The following is a 19,890-nucleotide window of genomic DNA, read 5'->3' on the forward strand; positions in this document are numbered from 1 at the left end:
TCCAAAGGACCAATAAATATCTAGTGTCTGTTCTGTTCTAGCAACTTGGAGGGGGCTAAGCTGGCCAGTGTAGATACACTGAGTCCAGTTTTCAGCATAAATTTAGATTACCTCCCATTTAACCTGTTCCAATCTGCTTCATTTCTATGCTTGTTCCTTGTTTTCTCCTCCAATGCCTCTGGTTTAGAGGATCTGTTGTATATTCACTTTCCATCTTGAACTTGTTACAAGTCCTATGGCCTGTTTACAATGATCACTGCTCTGGCCTTGGGAAACTGAATGGTTAAGTATACTTCCTAATGGGGGTGAGTCATCAAAAACGTTATTTATATAATCAAATGATAAATAAGTAGAGGGACTATAGAATGTATAAACTTCTAAATTCTGTTTTGGAAGACACAAATAATTGGCTAGCTGGTTTTGAGTCTTGCCTGAAAGACTGCTTTTCCCATTCTCATCATTCTTGGTTTCACTCATTTTAGTGGATTTCTCAAAAATAAGACTGGGTTCTCAACTAGTGTCCACCTTGAGCCCATACTCAGCATTTAATAAACCATCCTCTCAAAAGAAAAAAAAAAAAAAGTTAACAAAACAAAGGTTCACTTCCACAAAACTTTAGTTGGTGTTATAGCTGTTCTGTAAAATGTGTATAGAGACATGAAAGAAGGTTCAAATAATAAGCTCCACAAAAAAACTTAAAATTTCTGACTAAATACACTTGCTCATCCCCAAAGATTCTCTCTGGCAGCCAGCCATTTATTCAGTTTCTCTTCTTTTCCTTTTCCCTTCTCCACATAGCCTTTCAAATCCCTGTTTTTAGAAAGCAGTTTTGCGGTTATGCAATCATGATCCTGGGGACTTTGTGCTCCTGGAGGCCTCCCTCCATACTAAGCTATTGATTTACGGGACAAATCTTTTGGGGTATGTAGAGTCACAGGAATGGTAGCAGTGGTGAAATTGGCTTTCTGAGAAACAGAATAATATTCCACATTCTTACACTGATATAGAGAACAAAACTAATTGAATTTTCAGATTTTATGTCTGCCTTTTTATAATATATAAATAATCTTATTGATATTTTAATTATCTCATATTAGGGTTATATAAGAACATTCAGATACATTAAGAACAAATCATCCATTGCTTAACCAACATAATAGAGCACAGATGGAAATAAAGACATGTATCAGGAACTAAAAATTTTGCTGGTGAGAACCCTTCACACATTCAGAGTGCTTTTACACACATTAGGGAATTTGGCCCTCAAAATAACCCCATGAGGTAAGTAGGGTAGGTGGTATTATATCTATTTTACTGTTGAGAAAGTCAAGTTTTACCAAGGTTATAAAACTAGTGTGTGGTAAAGTAGGAAATCTCAAACCCACAATATTTGTGCATGTAACAGTCTCAGAGAGTCATCAGTGCTGGTCCTCAAGTATTTCTGGACACAGTAGGCTTGCATTTCCCTACCCCATTTGAAGATAGACTGTGTGACATGCTTTGGCCAATGCCACATGGGTGAAAATGACATATCACTTCTGGAAACTTTGAGAGCCACCATTCCTTGCCATCTTCCATGGTTATGGAGGAAGCATGTGTCAAATGGACACTTCTTAGTCTCATCCCTGAGTATCGATAATGAGAAGGGCACCAATATCAACTCACACTGCACATGTAATTTAAATTCTTATGACATTTTGGGAGGTTAAGTCACTGTGATTTGGGAGTTGCTTGTTGCCACAGAATAACCAAGACTTTCCTGAGCTGTATATTTTTGACTTCTACTTTTTCCCCCTTCTCATGCAAGCTCTTTACATAGTATGATAAAATAGTTAAATGTTAATTGGACGATGGACCTGAATCACTGAGTCTATTTAGGAAAACTGAAATGGAAATAGTCTTTTTCAGGCTTCAGAGGCAATACTAGGCCTCTGACCAATTTGTGACCTTGTCTGGACTACATGCTTGCTCATAAGCTGCCATCAGGAAGTCTGGAGGCTCTTAAGATAAAGAAAGGGAGTGGGTCTTGGAATTTCTTTTTCCTAATACGGAAGAGCAAGAACTTTTACTGTCTACCACCTGCCAATGGGAAATACAACATAACACAAAGTAACTGAGGGTCATGCATGAATTACCACTATGAAGAGATATCCAAAATATGTGCCAAAACATTCACAGGCTACTTTCTAGGTGGTGAGGGCAGTGGGGAGCAAGAGAAGAGTGAAACATGTGGTGTTTATGTTAAAAATTAAAAAGAGAAAAATATTAATATTGGTGGGTTGAAGAAATAGAAAAGCATTTTCTTTAGTGGTCCAAGCTGTGCTGGGAATGAAACAGCAATAGTTAATAAAATACCTATAAGTAGGAGACAAAAGATGATGATAGGGCAAGAGTGTTTATGATTAAAAATGACTCTAGAAACTTCAGTATTGTTTCTTTTTTCTTTTTTTTTTTTTTGTGCGGGCCTCTCCCCGTCGCGGCCTCTCCCGCTGCAGGCTCAGCGGCCATGGCTCACGAGCCCAGCTGCTCCACTGCATGTGGGATCTTCCTGGACTGGGGCACGAACCCATTTCCCCTGCACTGGCAGGCAGACTCCCAACCACTGCGCCACCAGGGAAGCCCTGTCAGTACTGTTTCTTACTTGTTCCTTCTCCCAACTAGGTAAAAATAGATACAGTTATAAAGCCAATAAAATTGGCAGTTTATGAAATGTCTAAGCTTGTTATATTTGTGTATATATTCAGTACTGGTTATAAAGCTCTTTTTCCTATGAGTTCTATCAAGAATAGTGAGTATTCCAAGATGAGGTGAGTGGTGGCAATTCTAAATAAAGTGAAAAGCCTCAAAAATGTGATTTGTGGCTTCACAATAGAATTTTGCCTTTGCTATGTTTTTGAATGATAATTCAGGTCATAGACACGTTGAGTGGCCACTGGGATATCATAATTTGAGGGGGTAACTAAAGGCCTATCTAGAGCCTTCCCAAATATAAAGTGATTTATCCTTTTTCCTCCATTGTTTCTATCTTTCACAAATAAGCTCCTTAAAAACTCCCTCTATACTGAAAATTGCAACTACCAAGTTTTCCTCTGTAGACATTTTTCAGGAATAGATGTTTTTACCCACAGGTAATGTTTAATACACAGCAAGGATTTTTCTGTATCATTGCTTCTCAAACCCTAATGTGCATGCAATCACTTGAGATCTTGTTAAAAACGAAGACTCTGATGCTGTAGGTCTGGACTGGGACTTGAGATTCTACATTTCTTGCTGTCTCCAGGTGACCCTGATGCTGTTGGTCAAGGATATCCTATTGAGTGGCAAGGTTCCAGGTCAGGACATCAAGTCAGACTGGTTAAGTAAGTGGTAAAACCATGACTGGAAGACAAGTATGTCTGACTCCACAGCCTATATTCTCAGTTAATCATTAGCTTCTTCATAAAGATAGGCACAGATAGCACATTCTCTGAGGAAAAAAGAGGTTAGCCTGACAACAATGGGTTGCTAAGCTAGGAAAAAAACAGACACGTCAGCTCTCACTCCTTTGGGGAAGTATATGTCGTAAGCTCAGAAATCTTAAAATTAGACAATTTCTGCCTGTATTACAGCACACTAGCTGTTTTCATGGCTCTGCCTTGTGAAGTCCCACCATTGCCCCACTGATGAAGGGCAGAGAGTTTTCATAACGTGTGGGATTAAGATTTGGTGCCAACATAGCACAGTCGCCATGATAATAAAGTCGTCGTCGCAGTGCAGGAGAGTCCAAGAAAGACATTTAATCGGGCTCTTGACCTGGGAATTGAGAACCTCAGCACCAGGAGCCTGAGAATGTCTTACAGCAAATGGCGTCAGTGGTATATTAGCACACTGAGACTTAGGTGAAAGCCCACTTCAGAAGGCTCCAGAACTCACTGTGTGTTTCATCACTGCTACTCTACAACAATGGATACTGCAGGCAGAAAACAGGAGGAGTCATTAAAATCACTGCAACCTCTACAGGAAAAATTTTCAAAAAACTTCAAGCCTACCAAAGAACATAGCACTCCAGGGTGGGAAGCCTCTTCACGTGGACAATGAGAGAGGAATTCTGAAAGAGGTTAGAGATCCCCCCAAGGGGAAGACCAGGAAGAATCAAAGATTACTGTTGCACTTAACAATTTACCTAAGGCAAAACCTTAACTTTTCCGTAATTGAGTAATTTTTAAGAGGTTTATATACTTAGCAGCTCCTATATGCTATTTCCCACATCTGTCTACACCTGTGTCACCCAGAGTCCATGACTCCTTCCCATGACACATCCACATCACTTCTCATTCCTTTTCTGGGCCTTTGTTCCCACTCTTCCATCAAAAGTAAAAATCTTACTCCTCTTTCTTCAAGACCCCTCAGAAAACCATGAAGGCTTTTCTGATTATATTTCTCTCACAGCCTCCAGCGTCTCCACCTTGGTCCAAGCCATCAATATCTCTCCACTGGACGTCTGTAAGAACATTCTAATTTGTTTCCCTGCTTTAATGCTTGCCTTCCATGTGATCACTCTTGCATGTAGCAATCAAAATGATATTTTAGAATTTTTTTATTGAATGAAGGACTCTTTAAATTCTATAGTGCTTTACAATTTTCAAAAATTTCACACTCATAATTTCATATAATACCATAATAACACCTTTTTTCCCTACCCCTATATTGCCCCTCCCCTCTTCCCTCTCCCCACTGGTAACCACTAGTTTGTTCTCTATATCTGTAAGTCTGCTTCTTTTTTGTTTTGTTCATTAGTTTGTTGTATATTTTAGATCCACATATAAGTGATGTCATACAGTGTTTGTCTTTCTCTGTTTGATTTATTTCTCTAAGCATAATACACCCCAAATCCATCCATGTTGCCACTAATGGCAAAATTGTATTCCTTTTTATGGCTGAGTAGTATTCCTCTATGTACATATACCACATCTTTTTTATCCATTCATCTGTTGATGGACCCCTAGGTTGCCCCCATATACTGGCAACTGTAAATAATGCTGCTATGAACATTGGGGTGCATGTATCTTTTTGAATTAGTGGGGTTTTTTTTGGATATATATCCAGGAGTGGAATTGCTGGGTCATATGGTAGTTCTATTTTTAGTTTTTTGAGAAACCTCCATACAGTTTTCCACAGTGGCTGCACCAATTTACATTCCCACCAACAGTGTACAAGGGTTCTCTTTTCTCCACATCCTTGCCAACATTTGTTATTTATTTTCTTTTTGATGGTAGCCATTCTGACAGATGTGAGGTGTTATCTCATTGTTGTTTTGACTTACGTTTCCCTGATGATTAGCGATGTTGAGCATCTTTTCATGTGCCTGTTGTCCATCTACATTTCACCTTTGGAAAAATGTCTATTCGGTTCTTCTGCTCATTTTTTTAATTGAGTTGTTTGTTTTCTTGATGTTGAGTTGTATGAGCTGTTTATAGTTGTTGGATATTAACCTTTTATTGGCCATATCACTTGCACACAGTATTTTTTTTAATATAAATTAGATCATGCCAATGTCTTTTCTTAAAACCCTCCTATGGTCTTCATCATACTTCTCCTATCACACTCCATAGAGTCTCAGCCCTGGCTGCACATGAGAATCTCTTATAGAGCTTTTACAAGGTAACAAAGCCTGGAGCCCACACCAGATTACTCTGTAGGACGTACCACTCTCCAGGTGGTTCTCAGTGCAGCCAGGTTTGTGAACCTCCATTCTATGTGGTCTGGCCTGTGCCACCTCAACTTTCATAGCACTTACTTCTCCTGATCTTTGTACTGCTGTCTCCATGCCATCATTCAGTCTCAGCCCAAAAGGTACCTCCTCAGGAGTCACCCTCAAGCACCTTTCTCTGCCTAAATTTACCTTGCTTACTCACGCTGGGACCTGCACTCTCCTACCTGAAAATAAGCTCCAGTGACACAGGAATCTTGTGTCCTGTCCACTGTGCATGGCCCAGTGTAGACAACTCATTCAGTAAACATGTGTGAACAAGTTACTGAGTGAATTCCCCAGGCAAAACGAATCACTTCGTCTTCTGTTTTCTTCTGTATCCTCCTAGCACTTTAGAGATTGCTTCATTAAAATACATGTTCCATATTTTATCTAGTTACATCTACACCTGTTTTCTCTCTAGATTGTGAGCTTCATGAGTGTGAGAGCTATATATTATTCATCTTTCTATTTCTATTCCCTAGCGGTGCACTAAATATATGATAGATGCTTAATAAAACTAAGATATTACCTTTCATTATTAAAACCGGAAATTATATGAGTAGTGATATATATCAAGGATGGTAGAGTCCATCTTGGCTTATCAGTAACTGCAGCAATTATTTAAAAATTAGGCTGAAAATTTTCAGAGGAGAATTTTAACACAGGTCTTATTTAGAATTGCTAGCACGTGGTAATAATAAAAAGTAGATGAACTCAATTGTTTATTATTGATTTTAATTGTCTACAGACAATGTATCCCCAATATGCTTGCACTCCAGACTGACCCCTATTTCTGTCTCACCTCAAGTACAAAACTGTTTTTGAGAGGTACATAAATTCCTTTGCATGACTATTGTCTTCTTCTATCAAAGCCTCAGACAATTAAGAGCTAAAGTTCAAGGTAGCCCTCTTGGCTAAGCCTTAGCCAACAATTACACATTCATGGGAACGTGAGACTCCAGTAAACCACAATGAAACTAATTACCTATTTGTTACAAGCTTGCAGACATTGGTATCATGGAGATGCAAAGCAGCCCAACTGTGCAAGAATAAAATAATATTATCTGCTATATTACAGTTAAAGAAACAGCCTAGAGTAATTTTATGTGTTTGTGATTGCATTTATTTTATTGGGTATTCTTTTTTTTATTAGAAAAGTAATACAATGCTTGTAGTCACAAGGAAAACAATATGAAAGTATAAAAAAATTAACAATTTTTTATTTAACCCTCCAGTCTACCTCCAGTATCCCAGAGCAACCTATGTTAATTTGCAATTTGGTATATACCCTCTGTATCTATTGATATTTCTGTGCTCTTAGAAATATAGATAGCTGATAGATAGACAGAAAAGGTATATACACACACATATGTATTTCATGTTTTTATGAAAATTGGGTCATCCTATACAACTTTTCTATAAAACTTGCTTTCTGTCAACAGGATATCCTATTCTTCCCTCTGGGACGTTACATATAAATATAACTCATTCTTTTAAATGTATATATTCATTCACTCATCATATATTTATTATGACTGTCTATAGATATCTGCTTTAGACATTCAGGTGAACAAAACAGGCAAAATCCTTGCTTCCATGGAATTTGCATTCTAATGTGGGGGAAAGACATTAAACACATAAAGAAATAAAATAACAGCCTGTCACATGGTATTGAGTGTTGTAGGGGACTCCAGAGAAAAGGGGTATGGGAGAGGCTTGCCCTTTCACATAAGTGGTTGCGGAAGGTGTGTAAGCCAAGAACTGAAGGAAAAGAGTTAGCAAGAGATGCATCTATCTGGGGCAAGAGCTCTCCAGGCACAGAGGACAGCAATAAAAACAACATGGCCAAAAATATCCTACTACAAATTTTCTTATGTACTGAAGCTTCTTGAATCATTAGTCAAGATGTATACACATATAAAACACAGACCCTGGATCACTTTTGCAGCAAGTTACATTCCTATCACAATATATAAGGATGCTCTTTTCACCACAAATTGATCAGCACTGTATACAATCAATCTTTTTAAATTTTGCCAAATTGATGTTTTGATTTTCATTTCTCTGATTACTGGTGATGATATGCAAATTTTCATGTTTTTGGGCAATTAATAGATTCTCAGTTGGAGGCTTTAAGTATATTTGTGTTAAGGTTGTTATTACCTAACCCCTGGTTCTTTGGCACAGAGCAAAGCAGGAAAGCACTACCTATGTTTTAAAGTTGAGTTCAAGATAGGACTTTCCCCAGAGCATTGGAAGCCCAGCCTCCTAAGATAACCAGGCAGATGGTGGTCAAACAAGAAGACAAGTTATTGAGTCAAGAGATACTGCTACCTGGCCTTCTGGATTGAATTGGTTTTGGAGATAAATGAGGCAGCCTGAAGGCAGATAGACATTTTTTATAAAATTTTAACTAGAAGGAAGAAAAAGTACAGGGAACGGTATCCTTCAACTCTTACGGCCTATGATCTAGTACTATGCCTTCCAAATAAGGATCACTCTAGGATTTCTTTTCCATCAACACATAGGTGCATTCACTAACCTGTAATATTACCTACTGACCCATAAAGTATCAAAGAATTATCCTTTCTAACATTCAGTTTCTGAATTGAAATAAATAATTCTGAGATCTTAATGTAGTCTATATATTCATGTTTGGGGAAATAACCCAGAACAAAAGATTTAAATGTTATAGACCAGCCCTGGCTAAGATGGGTCTGACCTGGAAATAGACACACCAACTAGGACTTCTGGGACTCAATCTGCACTCCCAAACTAGCTTCCACGGCTGCTTTGAGAACACAATGATCTGGTCAAAAACACATGTGTAATGTTGCAAATACAAATCCCCTTCTTGGCTGTTCACAATGCACATTTGCATTTTAAAGACCCTGAGTAGTTCCAACAAAGAAACTTGTTCAAATTTGTTGAACGATTTTTAAAAATTATTTATGCAGAGAACATGTTTTTGTCTTAATGTTTTGCTTTAAAGTTAGCTTAGGAAGTATCACAACTTGGAGTATGGATTCCAGAACATGCTGATAATTTTGCATTCCGTATTGCCACAGAGTCCCTAATAAGCTGAATTCAAGAACAATTTTGTTTCTTTATTAATAGATACCATAATGATTTTTAAATGTGCATGCATAATCTGTGATCATTCTATTAAAAATTTTAACTCATTGGGGTCCAAGGACTTCAACATGACTTACCTTAAAATAATACCAGTGTTTTCAATTAAGAGTGCTTACTATGATCCTGGGTTGTGCTAAATGAATTATGGATTGTCTGATTTAATCTTCATGAAAACCTTATGACATAGGTACTAGCATTGCCATTTTACAGATGTTAAAGTTGAGGTTTGGAGAGATTAAGTACATTGCTCAAGTTTCCAGACATAGCATGTTTAGGGTTGGAGGTTTTTACTTCCAACGATCCAACTATAGTGTTTTATCACTCTAAATATTGTCGTGCCAGGTACTAGATTTCAGCAGCCTATTTTAATGATTCCTTAGAAAATAGCAGTAACTATAGTTGTTATTGACATTAGAGTGCTTCAGTAACAAGAAAATATATTTTTTAATTAAAAAAAGCATGTTGACGATGGTTATTGGGAATCTAAAACTTAAAACATTCAGCAAGTGGGTCGGTAGGAAAGTCATAAATTAGCATCAGGGAAACAAAAAGTAAGAGAGCATAATCTCAAAGTGAATGTCCATCTTCTAAATTTAATAAACTTAGCTTTAGCAAAATTTCTCTAATCATTGTTATTTTTCCAATAACCAGTGAAAATGGCTTGGGATAGCAAATTTGGCACAAAAAGGACATGACAAACACTAAGAGGCAAGAAAAATGATATCAGCAGCACGTGGTCCCAAGAACCAAAGGAAACCCAGTCACTGAAAGCAGAGCTGCATATCAGAGGCTTGTTCAGTAGCAAAGCTTGTTTAGCAATGACTGGCAAACACTCATTTATTCCCCTTAAGTTTTACACTATCCCCACCCCGTAACAATAGCAACAATAACACACACACACACACACACACACACACACACACACACACACACACACCCTTCAGGGAAATTCATCCCAGCATGGAGATCAATTCAAATGACAGCAACTGTTAAAAAAAGAAGTCTCTATTCCTTTTATCTAACTCTCCTATGCTTCCATATTCATCTGAACCCCTTTCAGAATGTCTTCAAGACTTTGGGAAATATTCCATGTCTTCTTGACTTTTGATACCAGTGCTTTCCAACTTGTTTAGGCTTATCCAATAATTGTAATCACCACAGGCTTTTTCTGAGTTAATAATGTCTGATTCAGAAGTAACTTGTCCAGCCTTGGATCAGAGAATCTGAACTGTTATTCCAAAGAGTTAGAATTGTTACCAAGTCAAACTTGGGTCTGCTCACACCTGTGCAGTAAAGTCAATCTACTGACACCAGCTTGTGGTGAAAGAAAGTGCAGCATTTACTCTAAGGCACCAGACATGGAATCTGGGGCAGCTAATGCTCAAAGACCCTGAACTCTCTGATGGTTTTGGGAGAACAGTTTTATAGGCAAGATTTGTGGGAGGTCTGCAGGGTGGGTGACCTTCCTCTGATTGGTTGGTGGAGAGGTTAACAGGGGGTGTTCCAGGAATCTCAATCATCAGCCTCTGGTTCCAATCAGTTTGGGGTCCACATGCTTGTCCTCAGCCTGAAGTTACTTACCATCCTCCACCTGGGTGGGGGCCTCAGTTCCTGTAGAAGAACTCAAAGATATGTATCAGATTGTTATGTATATCCCTTGAAAAGGAACTAGGACGCTGCCCCATCAGAGCACTGTTGTTTTTTGACTGCCTTTCCTTTGTTTCTGTGTTCCCTCACTCCTCTAATTAGTAATTGAATCTGGCCTTGGCAACTCAGGGAAGGTCTAGGACACTGAAACCTTTTTCCTACAAACAAGAAATGAGGGACACAGAAAAGCTTTTGTACCTGGTAAGGCCCCACAGGGTCCTGCTCGGTTTCAGTCCCCCTTTTTATTTAATACTCCTCAGTCTTGAGGGGAACAGGTATTGGACAAGAAAGGAAATAATGTTTTGAATAGAGAGGTTAATCATAAACAGCAGAGGAAATCAGTTTTAGGGAGACTCGTTTTCAGATGTTGCTTATCTTATTCTGGCTCCAACACTTTATAGCTCTATGGCTTGGGGCATGTTATTTATCTCCTCTGTGCCTCAATTTTTTATTTGTAAAGTGGCAAACACAACACCTATCTCTTAGGCTTCTTGCTAAGATTATGTGAAATGATCCATGGAAGGCATTTAGCACAGTGTCTGGCACACAGTAGTCCTCAATAAAAGCCATTATTACTGTTATATGGACTATTGTTACTTTTATTATATATTGTTGCAATATTGGCAAAGATGAATTCTTCAACCTGGAATTTCAGTCCAGTCTGTGCACCGAGTTGCACAGAGAAGCCTTTATTTTACGTGTCAGGTTGGTGATCGATGCTTGTTTGCTAACACTGAAAATGTTGGCAAAAGTGGGAAGGAGGGCTGGCAGAGCAGTCATACTAATTACCAAAGGTGCAAATTCAACATGTAGCACACTTACAAGACAAAATGAGCCTTTGCTGAGGTGAAACAGGAGGTTTGTTATATACAGTCGAATTAGATGCTATAATTGCTTAACATCACAAATGTGAATTCCTTGAGAAACTGAAGAAAGCAACCCACCCACCTCCGCATGACAACAAAGGAGTTCTCTCCAGCTGGCTGATAAGCAGGGAACCGGGACATAAGGGTAATTCAGTCAAAGCAGCAGTTGATTAGATACCCTGCTGTCTGTTCTCAAACACCACAGGGAGAAACAGAAGAATGTGAGGAAGGAACAATGTCTTTCATCAAGGAGAACCTATAGCATTTCTTCAGCTAATAAGATCATTGGGGGTGGGTCTTTTGTACTTCTATTTGTTTAAAACACAGGGGTTGAATGGGCCAAATAAGTTAGCAACCATGATGGGAATTAGAACAACTGTTGGTGCTTGCCTTTAAGGAATATTATGCATTATCCTGAACAGGTTCAAGTAAAATACATTAGGGTTTTTAGAATCTGAGATAAATTTAATGATGCTGAGAGAATACACATACTTATTTAATTTAGCAATTAAGTCATTTAACAAATTGTTCAACAGTGCCACCTGCAGGCAAACATGTGCTCCTTTAATGGAGTGCCAGGAAGTGTGTCAAGAGAGAATCACCATCTCTGGTAAATTTGACCAGGGCTTTCAGATCACACTAAAATTTTAATCCTAACTCTGGCTTTATTAAGTACATGAACTTGAGCAAGTTTTTCAACCTTTTGAGTTACTCAAAGTTGTTTTGCACCTCCAGTGACAGGAAATCCATTTTTAACAGAAACAGACTATTCCATGTTTGGACACTGGCATGCTAGGATGTTCTTTATAAAGCCATCTGGATACAATTTTATTCATTAGTTCAATTTCTCCTTCTTGAGGATATTCAAAATAAGCCTCATCTTTCATCCATGTAGTTCTTAATATATTGGAAAACAAATATCAGGTTCCTTTTTAAACTGCCCTTCACCAGGCTAGTAATTATTAGTTGTATTTAGTACTATCCTATACAAAATGAAAATAAGCAATAATCACTTTTATCAGTGGTGATCTCATACATCATAAGCATTTTTTCAGAACTTTGTGAAATAGTTCTGTTATTCCTGTTGTGTGTTTGTTAAAACTGAATCTCAGGTAAGTGGATTTCTCAAGATCACACAGTTACTGCTATATTTTTAAACAAAATCATGTGATAATCAAATGTCTTGAGGCAATAACCATTTGAAATTTGATGGAATCAACCTCTTCCCAAATTCATATAAGTTCATAACCCTGTACATAGATTTAAACACCCCTGAAACCCTATCCTTGATCTCAGATCCTCAGTAAGCCTACCTGGACCTCAAGTTTAAAACTCCAGTTTTAAAGAAATTAAAGAGATAAGGCCCAAATTCTATCCTCTTTTGTCCAATCTTATTTTCCATTCTTCCTCAGCAAATATTCTAACTCCACAAACTCCAATAAAAGAAACAAATCTCTTGGTTTTGTTGGCCTAGTGAACAGAACTGCTCTGGAGTTTTCACCCTAGCAAATAAAATTTACTGCTAAAAAGTCAGAAGGCTACGCTGTAATTTTCAGTTTGCACAGTTCTTCGATCTGGCATACTACAGAAATTTCAAATCTAGCTACAGGTGTGTGGTAAGTAGCAACTCCTTGAGACTAACTCCCAGAAAAAGTCAGCACTTTCCACACACACAAAAAAGGAGAAAACATTCTTGTCTGGTAAGAAGATAGAAAGCTCAGGGTCAAGAAGGCAGCAGATATGTGAATCTAAAGTTTACAGAGGAGGAAAGGAAAGATTGCTTTTCAAGTTATAATTTTCAGCTCTGTGAAGGCACCAAAAGCACAGATCATTGCAATGTGGCTATTGTATTTCAGGCATTGATTTTTGTCATGAGGTAAAGGGAATAGGCAAACACTGAAATTTCATTAGCTCCTTGGGGAAAGTGAGCATCCTCACCAAACCAAACTGTCCAGAACATATTAAGGGATAATTTATATAAGCTGGCTCAATGGAACTTGAACAAATAACAGCAATAGCAATAAATCATTTCTAGATGAGTTGCTAATTTCAACTAGATCATGTTCTTGTTAAAGAGCTACCAATTCAAAGCACTTATCTTTCCTTTACTCAAAACTTTAATGGGAAAACTGTCTTTTGTTTTCTTTTTTCTTTTGTATATGCTTTAGACAAAAAGGCACCATGAAAACCAGAAGGGTTAAGAGAGAATGGAGGGATGACAATACCTGTAAGAAACAGAGATGACTATGTTAGAAATCAGTCCTGGTCACTGGTATCATATTATGTACTCAGACACCTAAGTAAGCATTGGGAAGTACATTGAGTGATATAGAACCATCTCTGTGGCATTTATCAAACACTACTTGATACTATGCTACTTCCTTTATTCTCCCTATAAAACCATCTGCTTCCTGAGGTCAGAGATGCTCTCTTGCTCACCACAGCATCTATATGCTTTATGGCTTTTTTTGCCTGGAGATATTAAGAATAAGTGTTTCTCTACAATGTAAATATTATCCTGGGTATTTTGTCATGTAAAATCTCAGAATTTTGTATTTTTTGTAAGATACTGGCATAGGAATTAGGTTTCAAAAAGACTTGTAACTCAATACTGCATGACTCGGGAGACCTTCAAGATGGCAGAGGAATAAGACGTGGAGATCACCTTCCTCCCCACAGATACATCAGAAATACATCTACATGTGGAACAACTCCTACAGAACACCTACTGAACGCTGGCAAAAGACCTCAGACTTCCCAAAAGGCAAAAATCTCCCCCACGTACTTGGGTGGGGCAAAAGAAAAAAAGTAAAAACAGAGACAGAAGAATAGGGTTGGGACATGAACCTTGGGGAGGGAGCTGTGAAGGAGGAAAAGAGTTGTGACTCTAAGATGGGAGAGCCGAGTCCAGGACATTGGTCCACGAGAGACCTCCCAGCTCCACGTAATAGCAAATGGTGAAAGCTCTCCCAGAGATCTCCATCTCAATGCTAAGACCCAGCTGCACTCAACAACCAGCAAGCTACAGTGCTGAACATCCTATGCCAAACAACTAGCAAGACAGGCACAGAACCACACCCATTAGCAGAGAGGTTGCCTAAAATCATAATAAGGTTGCAGACAGCCCAAAAAACACCACTGGATGCAGTCATGCCTACCAGAAAGACAAGATCCAGCCTCATCCATCAGAACACAAGCACTAGTCCCTTCCACAAGGAAGCCTACACAACCCACTGAACCAAACTTAGTGACTGGGGACAGACACCAAAAATAAGAGGAACTATAGACCTGCAGCCTGTGAAAAGGACACCCCAAACACAGTAAGTTAAGCAAAATGAGAAGACAGAGAAACACACAGCAGATGAAGGAGCAAGGTAAAAACCCACCAGAACAAACAAATGAAGAGGAAATAGGCAGTCTACCTGAAAAAGAATTCAAAGTAATGATAGTAAAGATGATCGAAAATCTTGGAAATAGAATGAAGAAAATACAAGAAACATTTAACAAGGACCTAGAAAAACTAAAGAACAAGCAAACAATGATGAACAACACAATAAATGAAATTAAAAATTCTCTAGAAGGAATCAATAGCAGAATAACTGAGGCAGAAGAATGGGTAAGTAACCTGGAAGATAAAATAGCGGAATAACTACTACAGAGCTGAATAAAGAAAAAAGAATTGAAAAGAATTGAGGACAGTTTTAGAGACCTCTGGGACAACATTAATTGCACCAACATTCGAAATATAGGGGTCCCGGAAGAAGAAGGGAAAAAGAAAGGGTCTGAGAAAATATTTGAAGAGATTATAGTTGAAAAGTTCCCTATAAGTTCCCTAAATAATCAATCAAGTCCAGGAAGCACTTGTATAGGAAGAGAGTCCTATACAGGATAAATCAAAGGAGAAACAAGCCATGACACATATTGATCAAACTGTCAAAAATTAAATAAAGAGAAAAAGTATTAAAAGCAGCAAAGGAAAAACAACAAATAACATACAAGGGAATCCCCATAAGGTTAACAGCGGATATTTCAGCAGAAACTCTGCAAGCCAGAAGGGAGTGGCAAGACATATTTAAGTGATGAAAGGGAAAAACCTACAACCAAGATTACTCTACACAGCAAGGATCTCATTCAGATTCTACAGAGAAATTAAAAGCTTTACAGACGAAAGCTAAGAGAGGGCTTTCCTGGTGGCACAGTGGTTGAAAGTCCGCCTGCCGATGCAGGGGACATGGGTTCGGGCCCCGGTCCAGGAAGATCCCACATGTCGCAGAGCGGCTGGGCCCGTGAGCCATGGCTGCTGAGCCTGTGTGTCCAGAGCCTGTGCTCAGCAACGGGAGAGGCCGCAAAAGTGAGAGGCCCGCATACCACAAAAAAAAAAAAAAAAAAAAGGTAAGAGAATTCAGCACCACCAAACCAGGCTTACAACAAATGCTAAATGAACTTCTGTAGGCAGGAAACACAAAAGAAGGAAAAGACCTACAATAACAAACCCAAAACAATTAAGAAAATGGTAATAGGGACATACCTATTGATAATTACCTTAAATGTAAATAGATTAAATGCTCACACCAAAAGACATAGACTGGCTGAATGGATACAAAAACAAGACCTGCATATATGCTGTCTACAAGAGATACACTCCAGACCTAGGGACACATACAGACTGAAAGTGAGTGGATGGAAAAAGATATTCCATGCAAATGGAAACCAAAAGAAAGCTGGAGTAGCAATACTCATATCAGATAAAATAGACTTTAAAATAAAAACTGTTAAAGAGACAAGGAAGGACACTACACAATGATCAATGGATCAATCCAAGAAGAAGATATAACAAGTGTAAATATAGATGCAGCCAACATAGGAGCACCTCAATGCATAAGGCAAATGTTAAAAGCCATAAAAGGGGAAATCGACAGTAACACAATCATAGTACGGGACTTTAACACCCCACTTTCACCAATGGACAGATCATCCAAAATGAAAATAAATAAGGAAACACAAGCTTTAAATGACACACTAGGTCAGAAGGACTTAATTGATATTTATAGGACATTCCATCCAAAAACAACACAATACAATCTCTTCTCAAGTGCTCATGAAACATTCTCCAGGATAGATCATATCTTGGATCACAAATCAGACCTTGGTAAATTTAAGAAAATGGAAATTGTATCAAGTATCTTTTCTGACCACAATGCTATGAGACTAGATATAATTACAGGAAAAGATCTGTAAAAAATACAAACACATGGAGGCTAAACAATACACTACTTAATAACCAAGAGATCACTGAAGAAATCAAAGAGGAAATCAAAACATACCTAGAAACAAATGACAATGAAAACAAAATGACCCAAAACCTATGGGATGCAGCAAAAGCAGTTCTAAGAGGGACGTTTATAACAATACAATCCTACCTCAAGAAACAAGAAACATCTCAAATAAACAACCTAACCTTACACCTAAAGCAATTAGAGAAAGAGAAAAAAAAAAAAACCAAAGTTAGCAGAAAGTAAGAAATCATAAAGATCAGATCAGAAATAAATGAAAAAGAAATGATGGAAACAATAGCAAACATCAATAAAACTAAAAGCTGGTTCTTTGAGAAGATAAACAAAGTTGATAAACCATTAGCCAGACCCATCAAGAAAAAAGGGAGAAGACTGATATCAATAGAATTAGAAATGAAAAAGGAGAAGTAACAACTGACACTGCAGAAATACAAAGGATCATGAGAGATTACTACAAGCAACTATAAGTCAATAAAATGGACAATCTGGAAGAAATAGACAAATTCTTAGAAAAGCACAACCTTCCGAGACTGAACAAGGAAGAAATAGAAAATATAAACAGATGAATCACAAGCACTGAAATTGAGACTGTGATTAAAAATTTTCCAACATACAAAAGCCCAGGACCAGATGGCTTCACAGGCGAATTCTATCAAACATTTAGAGAAGAGCTAACACCTATCCTTCCCAGACTCCTCCAAAATATAGCAGAGGGTGGAACACTCCCAAATTCATTCTATGAGGCCACATCACCAGATAAAGATGTCACAAAGAAAGACAACTACAGGTCGATATCACTGATGAACATAGATACAAAAATCCTCAGCAAAATAAACAGAATCCAGCAGCACTTTAAAAGGATCATACAGGGCTTCCCTGGTGGAGCAGTGGCTGAGAGTCCTCCTGCCAATGCAGGGGACATGGGTTCGTGCCCTGGTCCGGGGAGATCCCACATGCTGCAGAGCGGCTGGGCGCGTGAGCCATGGCCACTGGGCCTGCGCGTCCGGAGCCTGTGCTAAGCAACGGGAGAGGCCACAACAGTGAGAGGTCCGCATACCACAAAAAAAAAAAAAAGGATCATACACCATGATCATTTGGGGTTTATCTCAGGAATGCAAAGATTGTTCAATACATACAAATCAAACAATGTAATAAACCATATTAACAAACTGAAGGAGAAAAACCATATGATCATCTCAATAGATGCAGAAAAAACTTTTGACAAAATTCCACACCCATTTATGATAAAACCCTCCAGAGTGTAGGCATGGAGGGAACTGAACTCAACGTAATAAAGGTCATATATGACAAAACCACAGCCAACATTTTCTCAATGGTGAAAAACTGAAACCATTTCCTCTAAGATCAGGAGCAAGACAAGGTTGTCCATTCTCACCACTATTATTCAACATAGTTTTGGAAGTTTTAGCCACAGCCATCAGAGAAGAAAAGGAAATAAAAGGAATCCAAATCGGAAAAGAAGAAGTAAAGCTGTCACTGTTTGCAGATGACATGATACTTTACACAGAGAATCCTAAAGATGCCACCAGAAAACTACTAGAGCTAATGAATGAATTTGGTAAAGTAGCAGGACACAAAATTAATGCACAGAAATCTCTTGCATTCCTATAAACTAATGATGAAAAATCTGAAAGAGAAATTAAGGAAACTCTACCATTTACCACTGCAACCAAAAGAATAAAATACCTAGGAATAACCGCCCCCCCCAAGGAGACAAAATACCTGTACGCAGAAAACTATAAGACACTGATGAAAGAAATTAAAGATGATACAAACAGATGGAGAGATATGCCATGCTCTTGGATTGGAAGAAATAACATTGTGAAAATGACTATACTACCCAAAGCATCTACAGATTCAATGCAATCCCTATGAAACTACCATGGGCATTTTCACAGAACTAGAACAAAAACTTTCACAATTTGTATGGAAACACAAAAGACTCCAAATCATCAAAGCAATCTTGAGAACGAAAAACAGAGCTGGAGGAATCAGGCTCCCTGACTTCAGACTATACTACAAAGCTACAGTAATGAAGACAGTGTGGTACTGGCACAAAAACAGAAATATAGATCAATGGAACAGGATAGAAAGCCCAGAGATAAACCCATGTACATATGGTCACCTTATTTTTGAAAAGGAGGCAAGAATATACAGTGGAGAAATGAGAGCCTCTTCAATAAGTGGTGCTGGGAAAACTGGACAGCTACATGTAAAAGAGTGAAATTAGAACACTCCTTACTACCATACACAAAAATAAACTCAAAATTCATTATAGACCGAAAAGTAAAGCCAGACACTATAAAACTCTTAGAGGAAAACATAGGAAGAACACCCTATGACATAAATCACAGCAAGATCTTTTTTGACCCAACTCCTAGATTAATGGAAATAAAAATAAATGAATGGGACATAATGAAACTTAAAACCTTTTGCACAACAAAGGAAACCATAAACAAGATGAAAAAACAACCCTCATAATGGGTAAAAATATTTGCAAATGACAAAGGATTAATCTCCAAAATTTACAAGCAGCCCATGCAGCTCCATATCAAAAAAATAAACAACCGAATCCAAAAAGGGGTAGAAGACCTAAATAGACATTTCTCCAAAGAAGATATACAGATTGCCAACAAACACATGAAAGGATGCTCAGCATCACTAATCATTAGAGAAATGCAAATCAAAACTACAGTGAGGTATCACCTCACACCTGTCGGAATGGCCATCTTCAAAGAATCTACAAACAGTAAATGCTGGAGAGGGTGTGGAGAAAACAGAACCCTCTTGTACTGTTGGTGGGAATATAAATTGGTACAGACCCTATGGAGAACTGTATGGAGGTTCCTTAAAAAACTACAAATAGAACTACCATATGACCCAGCAATCCCACTAATGGGCATACACCCTGAGAAAACCATAATTCAAAAAGACACATGCACCCTAATGTTCATTGCAGCACTATTTACAATAGCCAGGACATGGCAACAGCCTAAATGCCCAATGACAGATGAATGGATAAAGAGATGTTGTACATATCTACAATGGAATATTACTCAGCCATAAAAAGGAACGAAAATGGGTCATTTGTGGAGACGTGGATGAATCTAGAGACTGTCATAGAGAGTGAAGTAAGTCAGAAAGAGAAAAATACCATATGCTAATACATATTTATGGAATCTAAAAAAAAATGGTT

This window comes from Delphinapterus leucas, chromosome 19 (genome assembly GCF_059928025.1).
Source record: "Delphinapterus leucas isolate spDelLeu-1000000601 "Yukka" chromosome 19, BTC_Dleu_Yukka2, whole genome shotgun sequence".
In the NCBI taxonomy this organism is placed as follows: Eukaryota; Metazoa; Chordata; class Mammalia; order Artiodactyla; family Monodontidae; genus Delphinapterus; species Delphinapterus leucas.